A 24148-nucleotide genomic window follows, 5' to 3' on the forward strand; every position below is an offset into this window, starting at 1 on the left:
CATATGATATTCATAATAAAAAGTAAAACGGTGACGCTTATATTTAAACACAAATCATGTTATCATGTTTGTAAAAACCGGAGGAATGAATGGGAATATTTTTGGTGGTGCTGAGCATTAGTAAGCTAAGTAAGACTGTAATTCAAGAGGGGACAACTTATAAGCAAAGATCCACAGGGAAATTCAGCTACTGAGCAGCATATGATCCCCCTGATTTGAGAGGGTAGTAGGTGTTTTGGCAGGATTATTGCTGAGTCTCTCTTCTGATCACTTAGGGGAAGATAAGCCTGTATGATCCTATTTTTTGCCTTTTAAGAAAACAAAGGGAAAAATAACAAAGAAGGATTCAAGTCCTTAAAAAGAGACAAAATGTGAACAAAGTGTTGCTGGGTTGTTTTTTTTTTTTTGTTAGTCAGTTATGCTGTGGCAAAATCAGATGATGCAACAACCTGTAGCATATCTGAAATGTTATATGAAATGCTCTGTATTGGTACACTGGGAAACCCCTCTCGAGTCACATCCAGAACATTGAACATAAATTGCCTGGTGACAGGGGCTTTGGGCCATGCAGTGATGCTTCTGCAAATGAGTAGCTGTTAGCTTTTAGGTTCTAACACATTCAGGAGACTGGCATTTTGATTTCTTGCACCACTGCACCACTGATAGGGTTGGAAATGGGAATCAAAATAATTAGATTGGATATATAGATCCCAGCAAACCAGCCAAGAAAGCGGCTGGGCTGGGGAGGGCTGCTCTGAATTCTAAAATGTGCCTGTGCTGCTCTTAAGAGAGCATGAGGATGGAAGGAGTAAACTAGAGGGCAGATGCTCACCATTTATATTCAAAGCATGTAATAAAATAATTGAATGTATGCTTCCTCCTATTAAAGCCTGTTAAAATCAGTAATAAAGTACATTACTGTTGTTTTAAAAAGGGAGCACAAATTTTCAGGTAATATATCTTAGTTGTATGCCTAGTGTACAGATAAGCAGACTGGGAAATGGTTTTTTACATTATCCAAGGCATTCCTCCTTTTGATACTGGACTGTTCCCATCAGTTCATTTTCTGTTAGTTAGTCCAGCAGTATCTTTGCAGTATTCCCTCTGGCATTTTTTTACAGGCCAACAGTTGTTCCCCTGCAAAAAGCCTTTCCTTCTAGTCCCTCAATATTTTTATGTAAAAAACACCAACAAAAACAAACCACCAAAAAACTCCCCACTTTCCATGTACTCCTTGAGTTTTCATAGCTGTTAGGAAATGTTATCCTTTTTCTATGCACATTCTTCCTTTAGATATTTGGAAACAATTACCTCAATATCTCTTTGCCCACTTTACCATTTTTCACATTGTGAAATAATTATCTTTCTTTACTCAAATGTCAGTTCTTCACCTTTTCGCTTTTGAGAGACCCACCTTCATTTAATCAGGAGATTCAGAAATCCAGGTTCTCCTTAATCTGTAGAGAATATTTTTTTTTCTGTTAGCATGGTTCCTGATGCTTTTCTTTATTAAAATTCTACTCTCTAGATTGACTGCCATATTACCTCCTACATCTTTTACATCTCAGTACACTCTCTCCCTTCCTTCCCTAACTTCCTTATTACTGATCTGAATGTTTTTCATACCAAACATGTTATATCTTGTATTTTCCCAAGCCATACCTTGTTTTCCATTTGTATTTCTATTTTTGCTTTTCATTGCATTAAATCCCAAGACCTCGTGTCTGCAACTTCATATCAAGTCAGTGTTAAGCATCCATCCAGAACAGCCTACTGGTTTGAGTGCACACCTGCCATGAGGAAGGCAGTGGCTGCAGTATCTTCCCTGCTTTGAAGCCAGATGCACAGGGCTGTGTCTCTGGTAATTCTGTAAGATAATACCACATGCTATTATCAATGCAGTAGTACTTGCCTAGTTTTGCAGAAGCCTGTCCTGCATTCTGTTCCTAAAATACCAACTGAATCCATAAGCAAACACAGCAGTTACTGCTCCACTTGTAGTCACTGGAAAAAGCTATGTTGAGCTGTTTGTGAACTAAATATCAGCATTTTTTTCCTGTTTCCCTGCTGTGGATCTCCAAGAGATCTTAGGTGTTAGTTTTCTTATTTTCTTATTGTGCTCTTATTCAGTTCATTTTTTCATGTTACCCTACTCCATTGTCAAGATAGTGATGAGGAATAGCAAAGTAATGTAGTCTTGTTTTAATCTGTGCAAACCCATAATACCTGAATCTCCTTCAGAAGTTATTTGTGTATCCTGAAGGTGCATGTGGCCGTACTGTACAACTTGCATGTAGATATCCCATTCAATGACTCAATGTTTAGACTTAAGATTACAAGACTAGCAAACAAGAAGTGAATTTGCAATCCGTAGGGAATGGAGTGTGTTTAGCTAGTATGGGAGTGCAGCATGGATGAACCAGGAGCTCTAACAATTTGGGTTTACTGCAGAGATAGTTCGGTGGTTCTGCCGGAGCTAATTTTTCTAGTAGAAAACATAAAAGCCAATCTATTTTGCTACAAGAAGACTGAAATTATGAATTGCCCATCATCTGGTAGTAACCATGGGAAGATTTATGATATGAGAAGTCTCTTTTGTTTGGATGTTATGGAAATAAAAAGATGCACTAGAAATAACATGAAGAAGAATTAAGAATTCAGACAGGATGCAGATTTCATAATTTCCCCAATATTCATAAAACTGAAATTGAGACAAGGAATTACAGTAATTTCACGAATACAAGCCGCAGCAATTTGACAAAAATTTTGGTGGAAACCCGGAAGTGCGGCTAATAGTCGGGGGCGGCTAATATGTGAATAATTTTCTGACATTTACAACCCCAGACGTGCCAGCCAGGGCGCCGAGCCAAGCACCTGCCAGTAAAAGCCGGCATTCCGCGATTGTTACAGTGTTACTGTGTTGCCCTGGCTCCCTGCAGGCAGCACGGGGGGCGGAGAGAGAGGCGGGAGAGCTCTCTTTCCTCCTCTGCCACAGCCCAGGGGAGGACGGGTGGGGGGGCGCGCCGCCATTGCCGCGGCTCGGGGAGCCGACGGGGGCTCTGCACCGCCATTGCCGCGGCTCGGGGAGCCAATGGGGGCCCCGCGCCGCCATTGCCACGGCCCGGGGAGGACGGGGCGGGGGGCGCCGCCATTGCCGCGGCTCGGGGAGCCAACGGGAGCCCCGCGCAGCCATTGCCGCGGCCCGGGGAGGGGGGGGGGAAGTGCGCGCCGCCATTGCCGCGTCTCGGGGAGCCGACAGGAGCCCCGCGCAGCCATTGCCGCGGCTCGGGGAGGAGGCGGGGTGCTTTGTCCGCGCCCGCCGCTGGCGCCACGGGCGCGGGAAAGCTCCGTCCCTGCCTGCCGCCGGCGCCACGGGCGCGGGAAAGCTCCGTCCCCGCCCGCCGCAGCTGCCGTAGGAGTGGGGGAAACTCCGTCCCTGCCTGCCACCACGGGGCAGCGCCGACCCGGGGTGACCGAGCCCAGTGGCAGCAGCGGGTGGCCCCAAGCGGCAGCGCCGGGCTGGGCCACCTGGCCCCGTCAGCGGCCCCTAGCGGGCCGAGCCTGCACAGCCTTAGCTCAGCCAGTAAACCCCGCCCTCCCGCGGTTCTGTTACTAATTGCACGCGGGTCCTCGCTGCGAACGACGGAGCGGCTTATATTCGGGTGCGGCTTATTTATGGACAAAAACCGAAATATTTGCCAACACCCAGAGATGCAGCTTATACTCGGTGCGGCTTGTATTCGTGAATTTACTGTAGTTAAATTTTTACATCCAGCTCAGATGAATTCCTAGAACACAATTTCTTTCAGTGTTTGAGCATTTTGTTTAATGCAAGAATTGCATATTTGAGTTTCAAAATTTGTGTTTTTGAGGAAACCCAGTAGAGGTAGGAGGTAACTTGTGTCTCTTGTTGGATTCATGCTTATTAAGGCCTTCAGTTAGGGTTTGCTGGTTATTTAGTTCAGATGATAGTCACAGATTTCTGGAGGGCAGTTGCAACACAGTAGTTGCTGTGCAAGAAATAGTTCAGTAATGCTCCAAAGGTTAGCTCTTAAAACACACAGCTCACTTACAAGCCCATTAAGGATTGACCTATGTTAAGAGTTTATTTAAATGCTTGGCACTGTTCTTTTATATAGGGAGTTTGGAAAAAAAAATGTTATTTTGTTTTTTAATAAATTTTTCCTTGACCTTTATCAGCAGCAAAATTGGCTGGCAGTATAACAGCAAGTCTAAATGCAGCATTTTATTTATGGCATTAATTTTATAGAAGAACAAATGGAGTTTGGAGGCAAGAAGAAATGAAAGACTCCTTAGCTTTTTTTAGATTAATAACTTGCTGAATGTGAATGAATGCAAATGCCACTGACTTGAGCAAAGAGATCAAATTAAATACCTTGGGCAGGTTACACGATGTCTGTGTAAGGGGGACTGCAACACCTGATCCCTGTGTTCTGTCTAGTGCCATTGAGACAACAGTATGGCAGTGTATTGCACAGGTAACATTTTCTGCACCTTTTAGGGTGTTAACCGCTCTTTCCTGTTCCAATGTATAAATAACCTTCTGTGATATTTCTAGGTAATGAAAACACCTTGCATATTTCATCACCACAGTATAGCATTTGTTTTTGTTTGGAGACCTGCAGATACAGTTAATCTTCTATTGTAGATTTATTAAAATCATGATATAAACATCAGGACATGTAATATAACTAACTTGAATGTGCTGTAACTTAGGACAAACTGGGCTGTTTTTTCCTTGCCTGGAAGACTTTTCTGTGCTTGTTGTTGTCTTAACCTTTGTTATTGGAGATGAGTTTATGCCCTTCTTCTACAATAAACTTCAGAACTGAGTGTGTTCAGTGAATATCTTACGCCTTGCAACTTTTCACTGATAATGCACATTTTATGGGATGATTTCTTTTGCTGTACAGCTAATAACTCAGCACATTATTCTGTGTTGACTTGGCTTTTGAAGACCATCTTAAAAATACGCAAAAGGATATTCAAAATACTTTCCTTTTTTTGGATCTTTTAGGCCAACACTTAGAAACATGGTGAATGTCCACATCTTGTGAGATAGTATCAAGGAAATTTTTAGATTCTTTCTGAACTGGTATAGCAGTTTCATTTACACACAAACTTAGCTGTAAAGAGATTCATAAATTTAGTTATTTCAAAAGATAAGTATTGTGGCTGTGTAGGACTGAATTATACCAAAGTATGGTGAAAATATTTTTCTATTTTTGGAAAAAGAAAAACCCCACATTGTTTTTATGTGTTCTTAGGAGAATATAGGATTAATCTTGTTTTGTTACAGTAGCAAGTTTTTTAGATTTTCAAAGCATTAGTCCTTAAATGAATAAATACCCTTCTGCCACCCTTGCATTGTTTGGGAAAATTAAATTTGTTTAGGAAATTATAAGTGACAACACTGATATCTTAGCTCCTTATCTTGGGAAGCGCTCCCCTTATTTTCCTTTTCTGTGCCCCTCTCCAGAAACAAAAGCAATACAAGAATGCAGATGTTAAAAGGCACGAAAATGTGCTTAAAGTATTTTCCTTCTGTCTTGGAACAATGGTTGCTGACAGCAGAAGGCTTGCTTGCTTGTTAAAATTAGATTTGAATCATCAGTGTAATAGCAGTAGGAAATTGTAGGGTGGAAAGGTGCCAGGAAGCCAATCTGTATCTGCCCTTTTGGAGCAGGGGGACCTGCAGTGACTGGAGCTGTCTCCTCAGCTGAGTGAGCTTGCCCTATATGACAAGTATTGCTTTAGGCATCCTTAAAACCAAATTTTTGTCTTGGGCAAAATTTTCTGTCCCTGGGCAGCAGCCATTGAGGTGGGATCCCAAGAACAGACAAAAGCACAACAGTGCAAGACAGCTGTTAAAACTTAGGCTTCTGAAGAGTTTGTTTCTCCTTGGTTCCTTACATCACATTTAATTGGCCCCACTTCCATTACCTCCCATAATTTTCCTGCACTAGGATAAAGAAAAAAAAAATCTGTGTTTTGGGGCTTGGTTTTTTGGATTTTCTGATTGTAAAAACGTCGGGAAGTTTTCATAAGCTAGTTGTGAGTAAATTAAAGGATGATGCTTGTTCTGGAGCTGCATCAGAGTCAGCATCATTTTGGCTCATTCTGTTTCTCTTCAATTGTTTTAAGGCAGCCCAGTGCCCAGTTACTTCTTTTGTGTAGTTATTATCTGTTGGCTTTGCAGTAACCCAATCTATGGAACACAGTGACCTCTCTATGCACCTTAAAACCATTCACAGAAATGGCTGTAATTCTGCTGATGCAGAATGCAGCTGCCCATTTAAATCTCTTTTTCTTACAGAGGGGATGGTTATGTCTCTGCTGTGTACTGGCTTCTGTTTAATTTCAAGTGCAGTTTTTACACTGCTCCCATAAGCAGCTTAGTTCTTGATTACTTCAGGGAGTGCTTTGCGTGATACAACAGTAATTGATATCAGCTGAAGTGCAAAATCTACCAATCCCTTCGTTTAAATTAGTGCCAGTTGGAGATGGGAGAGCCAAAAGCAAGACTGTGCCTAGGAGGGGACTCTGCTTTTGGAAATTATTTAGTTTGCTCTCATAACAGAGTAGGAATTTTCTGACCTTCTGGTTATGAGGTTATTCTTGTCCTGGGGTGGCAAAATAAAATCAAAGTGGTTGTGTGGGGACGATCAAGGAGGAATTTTAGTTTAAGTGTTTAATGATATTTAGTGCATTACTGTTGTCTTTATCAGTGCTATGAGTGCCCTCAGACATATTTTAAAATAAAGCTACATAAAAAACTAGGTTACAATAAATAAAGCATTGGTTTATATATTTTTTATCATTTGTTTACATTTACTCCATTTAACTGTTTTGTGTACGCATATATCCATCTGTATAAAATGTTAATTTATTTTGTGCAGAAATAAGCAATACTACAACTAGGATGTATTGTTTATAGGGACTATTTAATTATTGGCAAATATTTAGAAGGTACAGGACCACCATAGTTTCATGAGACTGCTGTAGAAAATTTGATGGTGCTCAAGAAAAAATTGAAAGCAGTTCCTGAGCATCAGTGGACATCTTGACTAGACCTGTTTTTGTGTCCAGCTTTTAGATTGCAGTCTCTACTCCTGCACATCTACCATGTGGGACAACAGTGCGTTATGTGGAAGATACTGCTGGAAGTTGCTGGTATATTTGTGATGGAAAAAGTGGGTAGGGTTTGATCCACCTTTTCTCTGCCAGGGTCCTTTCAGGACAGTAGGGTGATCTAGTGTGAGGTAAGCTTCAGGTCACTCAGATGACGGTGGTTCATACTTGTTGTTTTCTGTACTGAGTCAATTATTTATTCTCATGTGTGTCCTGTGGTCCTGTATCATTTTGTAGAGAGTTACTTGCCAGTTTCCCGAGATGGCGACGGGAGCCATTCCCTTAAATAGCAGAGAGACTTACGTTATATAGAATCTTTCTGTAATTTTCTGTGAGTTCCTATTTGTCTTGTAGATGTCTATAAAATATGTAAATCTAATCTATAATATTAAGGGGTTTATGGCTTTTGTACTTACATTTCAGTTCCATGCAGTGCATTGTGAGATTGCATGTACTCTTAATCATATTGTTAGCCATTATCATCTTTAAGCATATTCCATGTCCCTTGGGTGTCCACCTACCATCTGTTACTTTATCCCATTAGATTTCCACCAGATTTCTCATTTTTTCTCTAGCATGCTGTGCTGAAGAAAACCCTCCTTATAGTTTCCCTCATTGATCTCCCAGTTTAGTCTTAATTACACAGCTAATCAGATTATGATGGCTCTCTTTATTTCTTACCTCCCTGTGCTTTCCAGTATGACCAAAAGCATGTACTTAATTTCTGCACACGGGTGTGTATGTGCATGCAGGATGACTATACAAGATTCTTTTAAGCGGTGCTTTCTGTTCTACTCCCTTTATATGGAGGTATACCTAATAATAATAACATAATATACCTAATATAGAGACACCTAATTGTTCACAACTTCATCAACTGCTTGGCTTCTACTTCCTCCTGTGGACCAAGGGAATCCAGCTCTTAGCAGCTGATCTAAGCCAATTCAAAAGCAGCATCCCACCCTCCTTCCCCTTCTCCTTGAGCTGTGCTCCCATTGCAGGGTACTGTCAGCACTGCCGTGCTGCTGCCCGGTGCCGAAAGTTGCGCGATGAGCTTCTAGCCAGCTCGACAGTCTGTCCCCAACACATGGCAACTATAGGCTCTTAAATGAGCTTAGGCTGGCTATTAATACACAGTGCTGAGTCACTGCTGAAATGCTTTGCTTTGCTGTGCACCTTTTTAAAGCAAACCCTGGCCAGATCAGGTCTGCCTAGGACAGACACTGTCCCGGGCCATTGAACAATGAGTGACTGAGCCATCTGGGCAGAGAGGTGAGGAAGGCACTGTGGAGGGTTACCTCTGCAGGTATCTGCAGCCACCCTGCTCTGCTTGGGCATCACCACTTAAACTAAAACCTGGGAAAACACTCTCCAAGCACAGAAAGCATATTTCTGTTTTCTTTAAAACCTGTGAGAAATGTAGTGTTCTGGGAAGGTGCTTGAGAATTATTTACAAACCTGGTGACAATCCCAAACAACTGAGACAGCATGTTTACCATTGGCTGGCATTAACTGACATTCCTGCATGGGGAACCATTTTTAATAGGGCAGGAAGGGTTAATCTATTCACCGTTTTTTGGGGGGGAAGTTTTGGTGGTTTTTTTGGGTTTTTTTTTTTTTTTTTTTTTGTTTTTTTTTTTTTTTTTTTTTTTTTTTTTTTTTTTTTTTTTATTGTGTTACTGGAGAAAAGCTTGCCTGATAAAACAGCATGATTTCATGGCTAATGAGCTCAGTCAGTCCTTGGTTTCTATCCATGTACTACAGGAAATAAACCGTATGGAATATTACTGTGGAATATTTAGGTTCATTTATAAATACAAAGATTCATGTGTACAAATTGGCTTCACTCTTAATTGATTTAGAATACTTGATTAGACAACACAGCTGAGCCAATGTAACTCTTGCTGCCACTGAAAGAAGTGGTTCAGCCCTCACTTTTTGTCTTCCCGTCCCTTCTAGCCATATGGTGCTTGTCTGACTCCTCAATCCAGTGCTGAACTCCTTCCTTCCTGGAAGAGATCAAGTCATTTTATCTGGTTTGATGGTATGAAACAGGTGTAGGGAACTGTGTGCTTCATTTCTGGCAACAGCTTTTCAGTGTGAGGGTTGCAGGTCTAGTGAGAAGCCTCCAGTGCCAAGAGGTGTATGAGCTAGATCAGCATGGGTTCCTTTCTACTTACTGTTTGGATCAAGAAAATGAGTAGTCTGGTTTTACATATATCTTCTGTGATACATTTTTAGATGTTACCACCTGCACATGATATAATAGTCTTATGGCAAAAAAAATAAAGGCATTTTTAGCACAGATGGAATGATTGATAGAGCTGTGGTATTACATACTTTGAATTTTAGTGGAGTGAGGAGACTTTATATTCTAAAATTTAAACTATCTTGCATTTCAAAAGAAAAGATATTTTAAAAATGCCTTGGTGCATGAATACTTGGCAGAAAAACAAGACTTATTATTTTATCCAGTAAAAATCAGTGGTCACAGAACAAACATGTTCTTCACCAGCTAATCATGTAGACTAGGGCTATTTCAGTTGTTTTGATAACTGATGGGGGCATCATATGTTTTAAGTACTGGTGCTCTACTTGTGTTTATCCTCACTTTTTGTCTTAAAAAACTGGCCAGAATCATCTCTGGTGTACACCCATCCTTTATATTAGGCTCCCTGCAAAGCCATGTAGTACTTTTGGGAAACAGTTGCTGAGTTTGCAGCATTAGGAATGATGTTTAGGGAGCCATTTTTATTTAACAGCCTTAGTGAGCATGTGTGAAAGTGCAAATACAAAGTTTTCAGGGGCAAACTTAATGCTGGAGCAGGTACTGGGGCACAAAATGACTTGTTAGTTTTGCTGAGTTCAGCTGCTGTTGTTTGCCCAGCATGGGAGCAGCAGCAGGTGGTGAGTTGGGGGAGCTGCTGATGGCCCAGGGAGGCAGGCAGTAGGAAGGGAGAGGTCAGAGTAAGACTGTGCTTGTGTCTGGAGAAAACAAAGAAGAGGCAGTGTCTTAGATTTTGGCAGCTCAGGTGTGCTTTTCTCATATTTAGGTTTCTACAGTCTTAATAACATTTTCACTTGTGTGTCATCTCCTTGGCTGTTTTCCTGTTTTCTGTAGAGAAAGGAAACTTCCTAGGTGTAGTGCTAAAAACACACAGTATTGACAGCGGTCCTAGTTTTGATATTCCTGGCACTGATAGCCTGTGACAAAATTGCTTAAAGCTGACCTAAAAATTATTACCTTAGGTAACAGGATGGTACTGCTATCTCTTGTGAACCAGCCACAGGAAAGAGATGTCCAAGTTGGATATAATGAATTAAATGTGCCTTTTCACCTGCAGAGCCAAGCCAGGCATGTACACCAGACCCTGTGTGGGCTGAACTGAGCCTGAGGCTTGGGGACTTTGATAGCTTCAGGGAATCACCTTCTGTTTGTGAAGCCTCCGTCCAGATGGAGGGAGCCCAGTGCAGCATAACCAGACAAGCCAGGCAAAAGCCACTGGAAGTTGCCAAATGGGGACATGTATACCCCAGTGCCTGGACTTCCTTTGGGTCTGGCTGGGTGGTCTGGCTAGAGCCCGGCTTTGTGTTTAAACGAAGAGCTAGGGCTGGGCAGGCAGCATGCGGAGGGGAGTGGGGGACTTCAGCAGGTGGATTCTAGTAGTCCCTGCTGACATAAGTTTTATGTGGGATATTTTTTTTCCCCTCAGATTCGAGCATAGCTAAGGCTGAATACATTTTGCTGAGGCTGAAATGGTTTTCTTGCTGGATTTCTTGCTGTCCAGTTTCAAAACACTCTTGTAAAATACGGAGATTCACAAAATGACAAGAAACTGGGTTATAACAGAAGACAGAAGTAAACCTGAGTATAGGTGCTGTGACTTCTTGCTTTCTTTACATCTAGAGACAGACCTTTCTATTCTCAAGCTATTATATTGAATATCCCAATCTGTACACTGTACAGAGTTGTGATGCTCACTGTTTCTGACAGTCTGGTTCCCAAAAAAGTTACTAAAGTGAGGTTACTTACATGTGAGAGAAGTTACTTACAGCCAGGTTGCCTATGAAAATTGCATCACTTATGTGTATGCATACAGGTGCCTGTATACCTGTGCTGAATGCAATTAAAATCCCTCTTCCACAAGGACCACAAGCTTGGAGGCTTTTTCCAGGGCAGTATCTCATACACACACGTAAAAGCCGAGTATTTTTTCACAGTTTATTTTTGGGAACACAAAACGGTGAGCAAGCAGCATTATGTGGCACATCCATAAGGTTTTGCACAGATGTAGGGTAGTGCAGGAATATGGATGTGTTCACATCCAGGCCTCCCCATCCCTCCCTCCCTCCCTCCCCTGCCCTCCGTGCCTGCTCAGGCTCACAGCAGGAGCGCAGAGATGGCTGTGGTTGTACCTGTTGGTGGGTGATGGGTTGTTTTTGCCCTCGATCGCTGCAGGAAGAGAACAGCAGCTTATCGAGCACTTCAATCTGGTGTGCTGAGTGTAACAGCTTATGAGAAAATGGCTGCCTTGTTTTCCAGCCGGGTCCCAGGGATGGCCACGCAGGAGAAAATGAGGATCTGAGCCTGAGGAATAGCTCAGCAGTTTCCCTGCCATTTAACATTTATAAATACGCTGTGAAAGATCATTTTTCTTCCCAGGTAGCTGCCCTGCATTAGTCCTTGCAGCGCAGTGGGAGGAGGGGAGGGAAGGAGCCTTTCCAGACCCTCACCAGTGCTCCCAGGGAACCCTTCCCGGGCAGGCGAGCATGCATCTCTCCATTTATATGCATGTATATACATATACATAATGCATATATATAATGCACATATATACAAGTGCGACTTCAGGCTTGAAATTTGTCTTCTGAGGTAATCAAATCACTTGCTTTTTAGCGATTAGGAAACAACACTTCATTAATATAAAGTATTTAGTGCTTCTAAAAATGACTTTCTTAATTTTCTCACAGTTTGAGTGACACAGCATTGCATTGTGAGCAGATACTGTGCTGTGAAATACAAATGCATACAGCCCTTACTTACATTGAAGTAACTCGAGGTCAGAAAAGTTTTAATACTAATATAGAAATGATCTACACAAAACAATTCCTCCTGAATAACCCACTAGAAAGTTCTCTGCTGTCAAGTGCATTATTCCATTATTAAGTGGGATAATGAAAACCGTTTTTAGCAAATTGGTCTAGCTTTTTGCAGCAGTTTGTTTCCTTCAATTCTTCAAATTATCTTGATTTTTTAATGAATTAATTCCCTCAGTATCCTGTTGGAAAAGGCAGAAGTGGCATAAGGAATTATAAACTCTTAAGAGAGTAAGAAAGCCCCTTGGAATATAATGGAAAGTCTTTTAAAAGGAGTGATTAGCTTCTTTGGTATTTGGACCTTTAACATAAACTACTGTCTCATAAACTCCGGTGGATTTAGTTGTGCTGGTTTAAGATGTGACAATTACCCGTTGTACTCATCTGCTGGGCTTAATCCTTCATCAGCTGCTCAAGAGAATGCAATCCAGCCTGTGAGTCCTGCGGAAGCAGTGGCTGGAGATCTTGTAAACCCTTCTGCCTGCCCCTGCCTGGGACTCTGTGGGCTGAAACTACCAGAGCTCTTCACAGCTAGGCTCTTAATCATCAGCATCTGTTTATGGTAGTAAAGGAGAGGAAAAAGGAGTAGGGAAACAACCCTACAAAACAACCAAACCAAAATTCCAGTCAGAGCCAGGTGCATTGCCTTTAGCTGTGGACTTTCCCTACTGGCTTCCAAGCAGTATTTCCAAAGTGTTGTTTTCAGGTAGCTATTAGCAATACAGTTTTGTGGCACTCATGTACATAGGTTTCTTGTATTCCCTTGAGTAGGCTTTTCTTCTTCCCTGCCATCCCTTTAAAACAATAAGCAATAAGCTTTTTCTGCGGGACCAGTGTTCCTTTTGAGCATGATCACAATTTATGCAATCCACATTAGTGCTAAAGAGAAAAGGTAGTGTACTCTGTTCATTTTGTACTGGAGTCATGTTAAAGGGCTGGAATAGACCTTAAAGGTGAGCTAGTCCCAACCCCCTCTGCCACTTCTCCAGACCAGGTTGCTCAAGGCCTTGTCCAGCCTGACCTTGAACACTGCCAAGGTTGGGGCTCCCTTTTTTTCTGAGTTCAGCAAAGCACTGTCAGACCTGTGCTGGAACAGGTCTCTTTCTGTGACTGCTAACACTGCACATGGGTTGGAAACACGAGAGTGCCCATGTAGCTGTTTCCTTCTTGCAGAGGTCAGCTGTGCTGCTTTGGTGTCACTGCAAGCCCAGGGAAAACACTTCACACTGCAACTGTACCAATATCAAACAAAGGATGTGTTCTTGTGAATCAAACTCTCACTGTCTTCTCTTTGTATTTTCTAGAGCTGTCCTGATAGCCTTTTTTTGTACTGATGAAAAAAAAAGGCTTTTTCAAAGACCTGCGCATTCAAAATATGAATGTACCAAAGGAATAGGAAGAATGCTATTTGTAGGAGATACTACTGTTTGCTTCACATTTATGCTGCCACTGTCATTTCTTTTTTAACAACTGGAGCAGAAGAGTCTGAAAAGGGAACTGGAAAGACAACCACAGGTTTTGTTTTGAAAAGCCCTTTGGAAAGAATACCTGCTTCATATTGCTGTGCCAGCATGGAAGCTCTCTGAGCAGGGCTCCACTGCAGTGCTTTTTGGGGCAGGCTTGTTATCTGACTGTTTGCTTTCATTATGTCCCTTATTTTGGTTGATCCCACAAGGTCTGTGATGACATGAATGTGGGCAGGGTGTGACAGGCTAATCAGGTGACTCTAGAAGGTATCTGCTTTAAAAAAAGAACAAATTTTTGCATTGAAAATGCTGAGCAGTGTTTGTTTATTGGCTGTAACAGCACTGCACAGTGGGGGGTTTTGTGCAGAAGCTCAAGTTAGTATGGTTAACGAAACCGTGCAACTTCTTTAGGGCAATTCTTTACCTGGGCCAGTCATATTTTACTAAAGGAAAATGGTGGAGTGTAGCATGTTCTGCAGTACTCAAGCTACTATGGATATATCTTCTGCAGTGTGGCCTGGAAATGCATTCATTGTTTTGTTATGCTTTTCATCTAACAGAATCCATCCTGTATCTCTGATTTTATTCTTAAATTATAACTTCTAAGGACAAGAACTGTCTTGTCTCTCTTTTAGTCTGGATTTTTCTATATTTTAATATAATCTTCCATACAAGATTCATGATTAGCATTTCTGAGCAGCAATTTAGTACAAATAAGAATACTTTATTAATAATATTACTCTGTTATTGATCAAGGTTTCCTGTCTCCCATTGTATCTTGAAAACTGCTGGCTGGATTCAGTGCTTCTGAGCTTCTTTATACTGATATTTGCTGGCTTATAATTCTGAAGAGAAGAATAAATAATTCACATGAGGCTAGCAGTTTTTGTTTATCTTTTTTAAAAATGTTGCAATGAAGTGGTTCGAATGTTAGACCATATAATACAATTCCAAATACTTTTAAAATAGAAAACTTATGAGATAATGTTATTGATGTTCTATCTTGCCAAATAAATATTTCAGTGGCCTGATAATGTGGAGCTGCTTTGGAGGGATTTCTGCTGACATTATTGTTACACAGTGTGATTGCTGTGCTGCCGATGTTAGGCACCAAACCTGACCCACTCCAAAATGTTTACAGTTATGCATTCTCTGTGTTCTAAAAATGGAGCAGCTTTCACAGGCTTTTATTCCCGTATAATTTCTCCCTTTCATGCAATCATACTTAGAAATCAGCAGCTTGCTTTGCTGGGTTGACATGCATGCTGCTTTATTTTTCAATTTCATCAGTAATAGGCTTTTCCTAGCTTGTAATGCTACTCCACTGACACAATGATTGTTATTCCTTACTCACACAAAAAAATCTAGGGAAGTCTCTCTAAAGACTTCAGTCTTTATGGTGGGGTTATTAAAATGTATAAAATTATTCAGATTAATAGCTTTCATTTTTCAGCACTTCATTATATTTTTTCTTGAAATAGAGTATACATTTGTAATACTACTCTAGGATGTATGGAGTCTGATACATATCTCCTCTGGCTTCTATGCTATCTGGGCTTTGAAGTGACAGTATATACTGTGTGTGTTCAGACTTCCATAGATGGGGGAAGAGGAAAATAAAACTCTTTTCAGGACATGTAAACTCTCTTCAAAAATATCAGGGCCAGAAAACATGTCAGCAAAAAACCATGTCTGTCAAACTGGCTGCTTCAACTTTTCTACCTAGTGGTGTTTGGGAAGACAGTGGGTCCGTGATGGTGAAGCCACACTTCCTACTTGCATGCATGGCTGGGCCAGAAGCAGCTTTCTAATGGACACAGTTCCTCAGATCTGAAGGCCAGACCTACTTAAACTCTGGCCACCCGACTTTAAGCTAAAGTAGGTATGTTATTAGTCATTGACTGTTTTACCAGTGAAATACCATCTATCTCCATCACTTGCTTTGGTGGCAACTACTCTGCACAGCTGATACCTTTCCAAAGCTAAAGGTTCTTAAAACTTTCTGGCCCCAGTGGCATATCCACATGTGCCTGGTGCTGTTTAGCAGCACGCAGGTGAAGGCTTTTTGACTTGTATGCTTGTAGCTTCAGGTAGAACTAGGCTTTATGATATTGTTTGTTACAAGTTCAAAAAACTTCATTTCAAAAGGTGTTGTAAATCTAAGTAAAAATAGTCTACTTCTCTTATAATGTAGCTACTCAGGGTGCCTTGTTAATGTATACACTTGGCAGAGGTTTGGTTGGTACTTCTGTTATTTCTGAATCCATGAGGAAATAAACCTGAACTGGGTTTTTTTTTTCTGGGTTGTAGGGTTTTAAGCTAAGGACTGTGGTGTCCCACCCTTAGGAGGCAACACCTAAGAAGGGAGCACCAAGTAAATGCTTGGTTGAAAGGAATGACAGAAGTCAGAGGCTCTGCAAAAGCTGTCTTAGAAAATTACACACTTTGCATGGAAATCAGTATCTCCATGTGTAAATGCATGACAGTGAATATGGATAAAGGGTTAGGGCACAAGGGAAGAGAGAGAGTGACAGAGATGAATTAAAGAGGGGGAGTGAGAAACATGGGGTGTAAAGAAGGAATAGAGAGATCACCAGTTCTGGTTCCAGCATTGATCTCAGCTGATGGTGTGGCTAGGATCCTGGGCTGTATGTGTCCCTAGGCTTTGTTGGGGGCCTTTTTAATGGTAGGATTCCCCACTCTGGAGATAAGTTTCTCATTTTCTATGCAAGTTAGCTACCATGTGCAATTTGTTCTTCTAGACCTTTCTGGAAATGCATCAGAGGGCTTCAGATGTCTTTGGCAGTCATTATTCCCCACTACTGTTCATGTTTCCTTCTCAACCTCATCCCTGTGCTTGCATTGTGTTCATTGTGTCCTCAAGCCAGAACAAGGACGTTTCTCCCATGAAGGTGATGCCCTACCTCTGTATGGCCCCCTTCTCCAGCCACATCCTGTTCCTTCTCGCCGTGTTATTGCCAACAATCCTTGGTTTTTATCACACCAGTCCTTGGCTGGCTCCTCAGCTATCAGTGCCTGAGATACACAATAAACATCAGCCCTTTATCTTCCACAGGAACACGTTACTCGGGGCTGAAAAGTTATTTCGTGCTCAGGAAAGTGTACTGAGTTAATTTGTGTTACATTTTATGTGCTATAATCCTAGAATACATAAATACACCTCTGTCTTTTCACAGGTAGTAAGTTATAGAACCTCAGTTATTAAGCCTTAAAATGCAGTTCTGTCTTGGGATCCAACATAGGGAGCCATACTACTGTCAGTGATAATCATAATTGTACCCGTGCACTAAAGGAAAAACCCTTATGATTTCCCAGTTCTGATAGGGAGCAGGATGAAATGCATTGTCATGGATGTTCTGAGGAAAGGTATTGGCCTGGCTTTCTGATAAAGTTGGCAGTTTAAAAATTGTTTTTATTGTTAAATTGGACAAATTTGATCTGGAAGTAGCAGAACACAGACAGCAACAGACACAATAATGTCACTAGAATCAGTTTTCACATTAAGACTCACAGACCTTGGTTTGGACCTCAGATTCGCCAGTGGAAATCTGGAATAGCTTAATCTGTAATTCATTTGAGTCTCTCCAGGCATACTTTGCTGGAATTGAATGCAGCCTCAGCCAACCCACTCCAGGCTAAATTGTTCACCTGTTTATTCACCTATGAACACGTGAATCTACTCACCCACTGACACAGTTTCCTATGAAGCCAGAAGACAGGGGCACATTTTATAAAAGCAAGGAAATCTTGAAATTCATAACTTTTGACAGCCATGACAAATAAGCAGCCGTATCCATTACCAGTCCCCAGAGTTATCTAGTATCCTTTCTTTATGTAATTTCTTACACCACTTTTTTTACATCAATCTTCTTTTCACTTGGTATTTATTATTCATAGCATTAATAAGAGTTCACTACTTCCCTTTTCTTTTCATTGGTGTCTTGAATATTTTAACACAGTAATTGTGCTTGCTTTGTTTCCTTGCTGTGGATTTTTTGGTGCTTTTTTTCATCTTGTGTTTTCTAGTTTTATCATCTGGAAATATTATTAAAGACATTATATACCTTTTCTTCATCCAAAGACATGGTGCATCTGTTGACCTTCAGGGCATATTGCCGGGGCCATCTGGTTTTCAAGGGAAGTGGGGGTTGGCAAGGAATGGGGAAGGATTTAAGGCAGAAGGAGATATTAGGTTACTTATTTATTATTTGATTAAGGTTTTGCTTTGTTGAAGGGTAAGACTGATTGGTACTTTGTTACAGTGTTTGTCTTTTTATAGTCTTCGGTTCTTGTGGTTTTTTGTCCTTGTTGATTTGACGTGGTACTGGGCTGGGGAAGCTCTTTGTCCATGTTCTTGTCTTCATCAAAATAAACAAAACAATATGGCCCCAAACTGGTGTGAGGTGTTAACCAGTGCTGTTGTAGTCTATTAGTACCAGGATTAAATGACACCATTTCATATGTTGCTCATCTCTCCATTGAAGCTGGTGTTAGTGACCAATGAGGAATTAACAGGACAAAGTACCGAGTCCATTTCAGCCTGAGAAAAGTTTGGGTTCTGGAACTTTTGCCCCAGTTTTTCTGAGGGAGCCCGTTGTGCTTTTTTTTAAAGTGAATTCACAACATGTTGATAAGTGATACCATTTAATTTTTACTCTTATCCTTCCAGAATAAAGGAATCTGATGTATGTGCAGGTTTTGCTGGGGCTGGAGACAGAGCAGGAGAATATGGAATTTTATCAACTCTGGATGCTCCCTGTTTCAGTATGGCCACAGCAATTGTTGTGGTCAGTGGTTCAGTGGTTTTGATACACTTTTATTATCTTTTTCTCTTAGTACCATTAAGAAGCCACTGGTTGGCCATAAAGGATATAAATTGGTGATTTTTCTTACATTTTGTAAATGTTTGTCATATATCATATTATGAAATACACTGCAGTGCATAAAAAGCTTTGATTTTTCATGTGCTAGAAGCTGTTGTGATTAAGTCTTATACATGAACTGAAAATATGGTGCACACTTTCTTAGGAGAGGAAAGAAAAATTCTTTTAAGTAAAGTTACAGAATAAATTATTTGTTTTAACTGAAAATAAGAAACAGCCTGGTTCTAAGAGAAAAGTTTAAACTCACATGTTGGAAATCATCTCTAAATTAAGAAGGGGCTAATTTCAATTAAAGCAGAATTTCCCACATTAAATTATTGTGTCTCCATATGTGTAAGTTCTGAGTGATCAGTTTAAAACCCAGAACAAGCATACCAGGAGGAGAGGGAGCTTGTGTGTCTATGTGTCCCAATGCTTCTCCTCATGTGTAATCTTCATAACTGATCCCCAGTAAAATAAAATATCCCCCCCGTCCAACAGCTCTTGCCCATGCACAGGCCTTGTCTGGGTTACAGTTATGACAATATGATGGTCTTGTCATATGCTTTTTTATTTAATAATGTCCAGAACACTTATTAATTATTCAATTCATTGTCAGTCTTCTCAATGGATTTATTTCTCAATCTTGACTACTGTATTTTAGGAAGTCAAAAGCCAGTTGAGTTATACACTTACCTTAGAAATTAAGCCAGTATGTATGACAAGAAAAGAGTAGAAAAAACAATGCACCTTTGTAGTGTTAAATCCTTTCTGCCTGAATTTGGATGAGGGGACAAATAGGGGGGAAAAAACTCCTAACTCCTGTGAGGAAAGAGGAAACTAAGTAACTTCATTAGGAAAGCCTGCTTAATCCACTATGATTTTGGGAATATTTCATGTTTAAGGGTATTATCTGAGGTGTCATTCCAATCTTGCTCTTAGCTTTTTCTCAAGTTTCTTTTAAATAAGCGGTAAAGTTGAGAGTAAGGCAAAAGAGCTTATAGAAGCATATTTAAAAGCTCGCTTTGATGTTTGCCTTGTGACCTAATAAAAACATTGCAGAAGCTTACCTAACTGGAACAGATAGGAACCTGGTTCCTTGTCCTTTTTTGATTGGTTGGTCGGTCTTTTTTATTTTGTTTTTTTGGAGGAGGATTGATTAGCTGATCTTAATTTTGAGGAACAGCAGAGGACAAAAAGACAGGCTATTGTCTTTTCCAATGGTCATGATCAAAAGGTTTCTTACAAAGTCACACATGGGTTTGTAGAAATTCCACCCAAGGCTCATAGCCACCTTCATTAGCTTTCAACACTGTGTAGCTTTTCTTAACAAAACACATAAAAACATAAAACATCTGTCAGAAGAACTTTTTGTTTGGAGAGCTTTGTGAACCACACCTTGGAATTCCTTGCTTGGTGGTAGTGAGTTTCTGTAAGTGTGAAATAACCAAGAGTAGTGTAATCTGATTTCAGTTGTTCAGGGGGTTGTGAAGGTGTTCGAGAGACCAGGCTTTCAAAGAGATTGATGGTGCCATAAAACATAAAACTGTGATATAATTACAGGTTTTGCTTTTTTAACAACATACAGTAAAATCAGGCACAGTAAGAACATGAACAAGCAAGGAATCATATTGTGTTCAGGTGAGCATGCAGTACAAAAAGTTAAAGACTGAAAATCTTATTTTACGAAACTGAAAGCCTACACTCTAATCTGTTCAAATCTTATTTTGTGGATCATATCCCCAGTTCCTTTATATTTTAATGCAGAGTTCCTGTCTGCTGCTTTTTAATTCATGTAGAAGTGTTTATGGAATTGTAAATTAAATTGTTTTCTGAATCAGACACCAACTAGATCATTAATTAAATTCCAAGTATAGAGCCAAGCCATATCCTGACTGCTTCTGTAATGTTGATGGAATTAAAACAGGTGTGGTGACAAAAAATTTTATGTGGAAAATCTTGATTACTTCAGTTAGACATAACAGAGTAAGTCTGTTTGACTTTCAAATCCTGAATGAATTTGCAAGATGTGAATCTGGAATAACACTGGTAGGCTGAACAGATTCAGTGACAAGTGACTGGAGTCCCTTAACTATAGCCATTCTTCCCATGCGATTTTGAAGGCGTGTCTGAAGGAATAAAACATCTCTAAGTTCAGTTGGAATTTAAGAAGTGATTTTTTTTTCTCATTAGAATATCATGTTTTGGTTTTCTTACCAAAGCTATGCTTTTAATAGAAAATGTTCCTGTTTTCTAAAGTTCTAAAGAATGTGAAGTAGCTTGATGGATGTTTATAGGAAACATTTTCCCAATAGAAGAGAAAGCATGAAAAGAATGTGCAGATTACCATTTGGAAATGTAGTAAGTAAACAAGGGCACTAACTGATGGAAATCAGATAAAGGTTGAGAAGAACTCAAAAGGACTTTAAAATAATTAAAACAAAAAAGTAGACACTGGAACGAGTTGTCCAGAGAAGCTGTGGATTCCCCCATGCCTGAAAGTGTGGAAGAGCAGATTGAATAAGGCCTTGAGCAACCTGGTGTAGTGGGAAGTGTCCCTGTCCCTGGAACAAGATGGTCTTGAAGGTCGCCTCCAACCCAAGCTCTTCTGTGGTTCTATAGAAAATTAAAGTGCTTACATAAATTTGGAGATTTTTTCCACATGTATAGGTTAAGGTAATGTTAACAAGGATTGTAAGTCTGTGGGAAAAACAAGATGACTGTGAGGTTGATAGTACTTAAGAATAGAACTAGTGTAGCAAGAAGGGCTGCAGAGCAAAGGGAGAAAGAGTGTTCAGAATAATTCTGGAGAATAATCACGTTAGAAATGGATAAGGATTCTGGTCTTCAGTATAGAAGAGGCAAGTCTGGAGTACAGAGTATCTTTTCATAAGTGATAATTAAAATCAGTTTTGAATGAGATTCTCTTTTGCATGGAGAATAAGAGAGTCAAGAGCTCTGTGGATTCCCCAAATGAGGTGTAAAATGCAGTTAACAGTGAATAGAAACATCCAAAACAAAAAGTAATTCCATATACTGTAAGAAGCGGTGTAAAAAATGAGCAACTTCTTTTTCAGTTGAAGCCAAATACTTAGTTTAAAGCATAGCTGAGCTTGCATTCATTTTGTATGTATTTTTAATCAGCTATGCCCTCTGGCCAAGGTTTTTATTTGTCATAACTGATATCTGATGTTATCATCTTTCTGAAATTAAAATAACTTACTATAAGATACTTGCTAAGAGAAGAAAACTAAGGTAAAATTTTTTAAGCGGAGAGAAGACACATAAATAAGAACATGGGTTCACTGTTAAAGATATGCCAAAGCAAACAATGCTCGAAGGGTATTGAGTGAGGTCAGCAGGGAGGAGCTGAATAGCTCCAGGCATGTGTATAACTAATTTTTGAAATACTGCAAGTGTAACTCACATTATAAATAACCATATGTTCATTAAGTAACTGAAGAAGGAAAATCTGGGAAAAGTTTGTCCAGACATTTATAACTTTTTTAAGGGCAGTTGATTTTTTCCATATGATTTTCAGATTAAGAAGTGATTTTCATCTCTTGAGACTCCTCATTGTTGAGAGCTGCAGTAAAGGAAAAGAGCAAAGTTATCATCCAAGCTTAAATGCAAAACATGAAAACCTTTGGGATTTAAGCTGGCTGTTGTTTTCTTGATACAGCTTTTACTTTATAGCAGAGGTGTATAGTAGATCTTCTCTAAAAGCTTAGTTTAGCTTTTTGTTCCTAAAGTCCAAAGTGGTGTTTGAATGCCTGAACAACAAGGGAAGAATATGCCTTCTGCCTATCAAAATGAAGATGTTCAGTACATATTATGCAATTCATTCTCATAATAAAAAATGTACTGTTTTTCTGTTTATGATTTCCTATTCATAGCCATGGTATAATTGCAAACAAAAAAGGATAACCTTTATATGATGTGTATACAGGGAAAGTGAATTTATAAACTAAGAGCAAGGGCAGTTTTTAATGGAAAATACTGGAAAAAAGACAGGTTACTCTGCAGACACTATTGTAAATGTCAAGTAGATTTTGACAGCTGGTAAGTTGGAGACATAATTACAAAAAACTTCCATACATATACAGACTGCCTTTTAGTGTGAAGAATTGGCACACAGTGAAATGAGAGGGTTAGTAGTATATGGGGGATTAAGGCATCTGAGTTCTAGTGGAATCTGGGGGCAAACAAATAGACTGTCAAGGCAAAGACTTGATCACACTGGTGTTACGTATTTGTGATCTGCTCTAATAAAAGGAAGGTTCATCTCATGCAGTTTTGCATCCCAGAGAGAACCTCTGTGATACAGAAAAGAGGAAGATGACAGAGGAAAATTTGTTTGGAGTGATGAATATTTCTCTTCAGCAAACTGGTCTCTGTGGCAGTCTGTTTTGATGGAAGCTCTTTCTTTGTACACTCAACTAAATTGTTAGACATTATGGTCAGTTCGGTTAAATAAAGGCATTTAGGGGAGATACGTATTTAAGCAAGCATTTTTGTTAAACATAGTTTCCAAAAATTACCTTGGATTTAGACGTCTTGTAAAGTCTTCATAGAAAATCAATTACATACACATTTGTGCACTTTAAGTATTACTTCAGAATATATTTGGTTTTGGCTTCAGTTTAAATTACAAATAGAAGGATACTTTGCTGTGACCCTACAGAGGGAGAGATTAGTTTGGTAATGCAAACTATTTCAGAAACTGAGCTATACATTTATTTCTGTATCTTTGTCTTTAGTATTTTGCTTGGATTTCTCAGGATGTTTTCTTTATAGTTGTGCATCCCACTCCATTTTTTAAGACGTGTTTTAATCAACATTCTGGGAGTCTGACAGTACTGCTTGCACTCCATGCTATTGTTAGATCAGGAGAAGATTCTGCTGAATCACAACTCAGTATGAACAGCCTGAAAACAAAATATTAGAATGTTCAATAGAAACCAAACAAATTTTTTTTTTTTTAATTTAATGTGAAATACAAAATTGTGACCTATAAATTGGGACCTACTAATTAATGAATTATTATTTGCATTGATCTAGTGAAAGAGGTGTTTGCTGCTAGGGGTTTAGAGAAAGTCATCAGCTCATTTGTGAGAAAACTTAACTGTGTACCTGGATCTAGCCAAGGTAGTAAAGTCCCATCTGGCCAATGTAACCTTTCCAGCAGGTTTTTTTCATTTCTGCTTATCAATTTAGGGAATAGCTTAAAGATGAGAAACTGCTTGAGAGATTACTAGTCAGGAAAGCCCCTACTTTTTCCCAATTAGTAATTTCACTAGAAAACCAAAAAAGAAGGGCTGAGATCTGTTGGTTTTGAAATCTTGGAGGGCATAGGGACCAGAAATACTCAGTTTCTCGAATTACAGATATTTCTTTTGTATGTATTGAATTGATTCAAAATGTTCAACTGTTTACAGGGTCATGCATGTTTTACATAAACCTTTGTTAACTGCTAAAACACTGTTTGAAAAGATCCTATTGTGTTTAAAGCATGGATTTTTCTCTTTTTTTTCCTATTTTAATTGAAGT

General features: G+C 39.8%; 1 protein-coding gene across 1 annotated transcript in view; it reads left to right on the top strand.

Annotated features, from left to right (window-relative positions):
• TBL1X (transducin beta like 1 X-linked) overlaps window positions 1-24148 on the top strand; it is a 196804-nt gene that overhangs the window by 58350 nt on the left and 114306 nt on the right. The window lies entirely within an intron of this gene.

Source organism: Catharus ustulatus, chromosome 2 (genome assembly GCF_009819885.2).
Source record: "Catharus ustulatus isolate bCatUst1 chromosome 2, bCatUst1.pri.v2, whole genome shotgun sequence".
Lineage (NCBI taxonomy): Eukaryota > Metazoa > Chordata > Aves > Passeriformes > Turdidae > Catharus > Catharus ustulatus.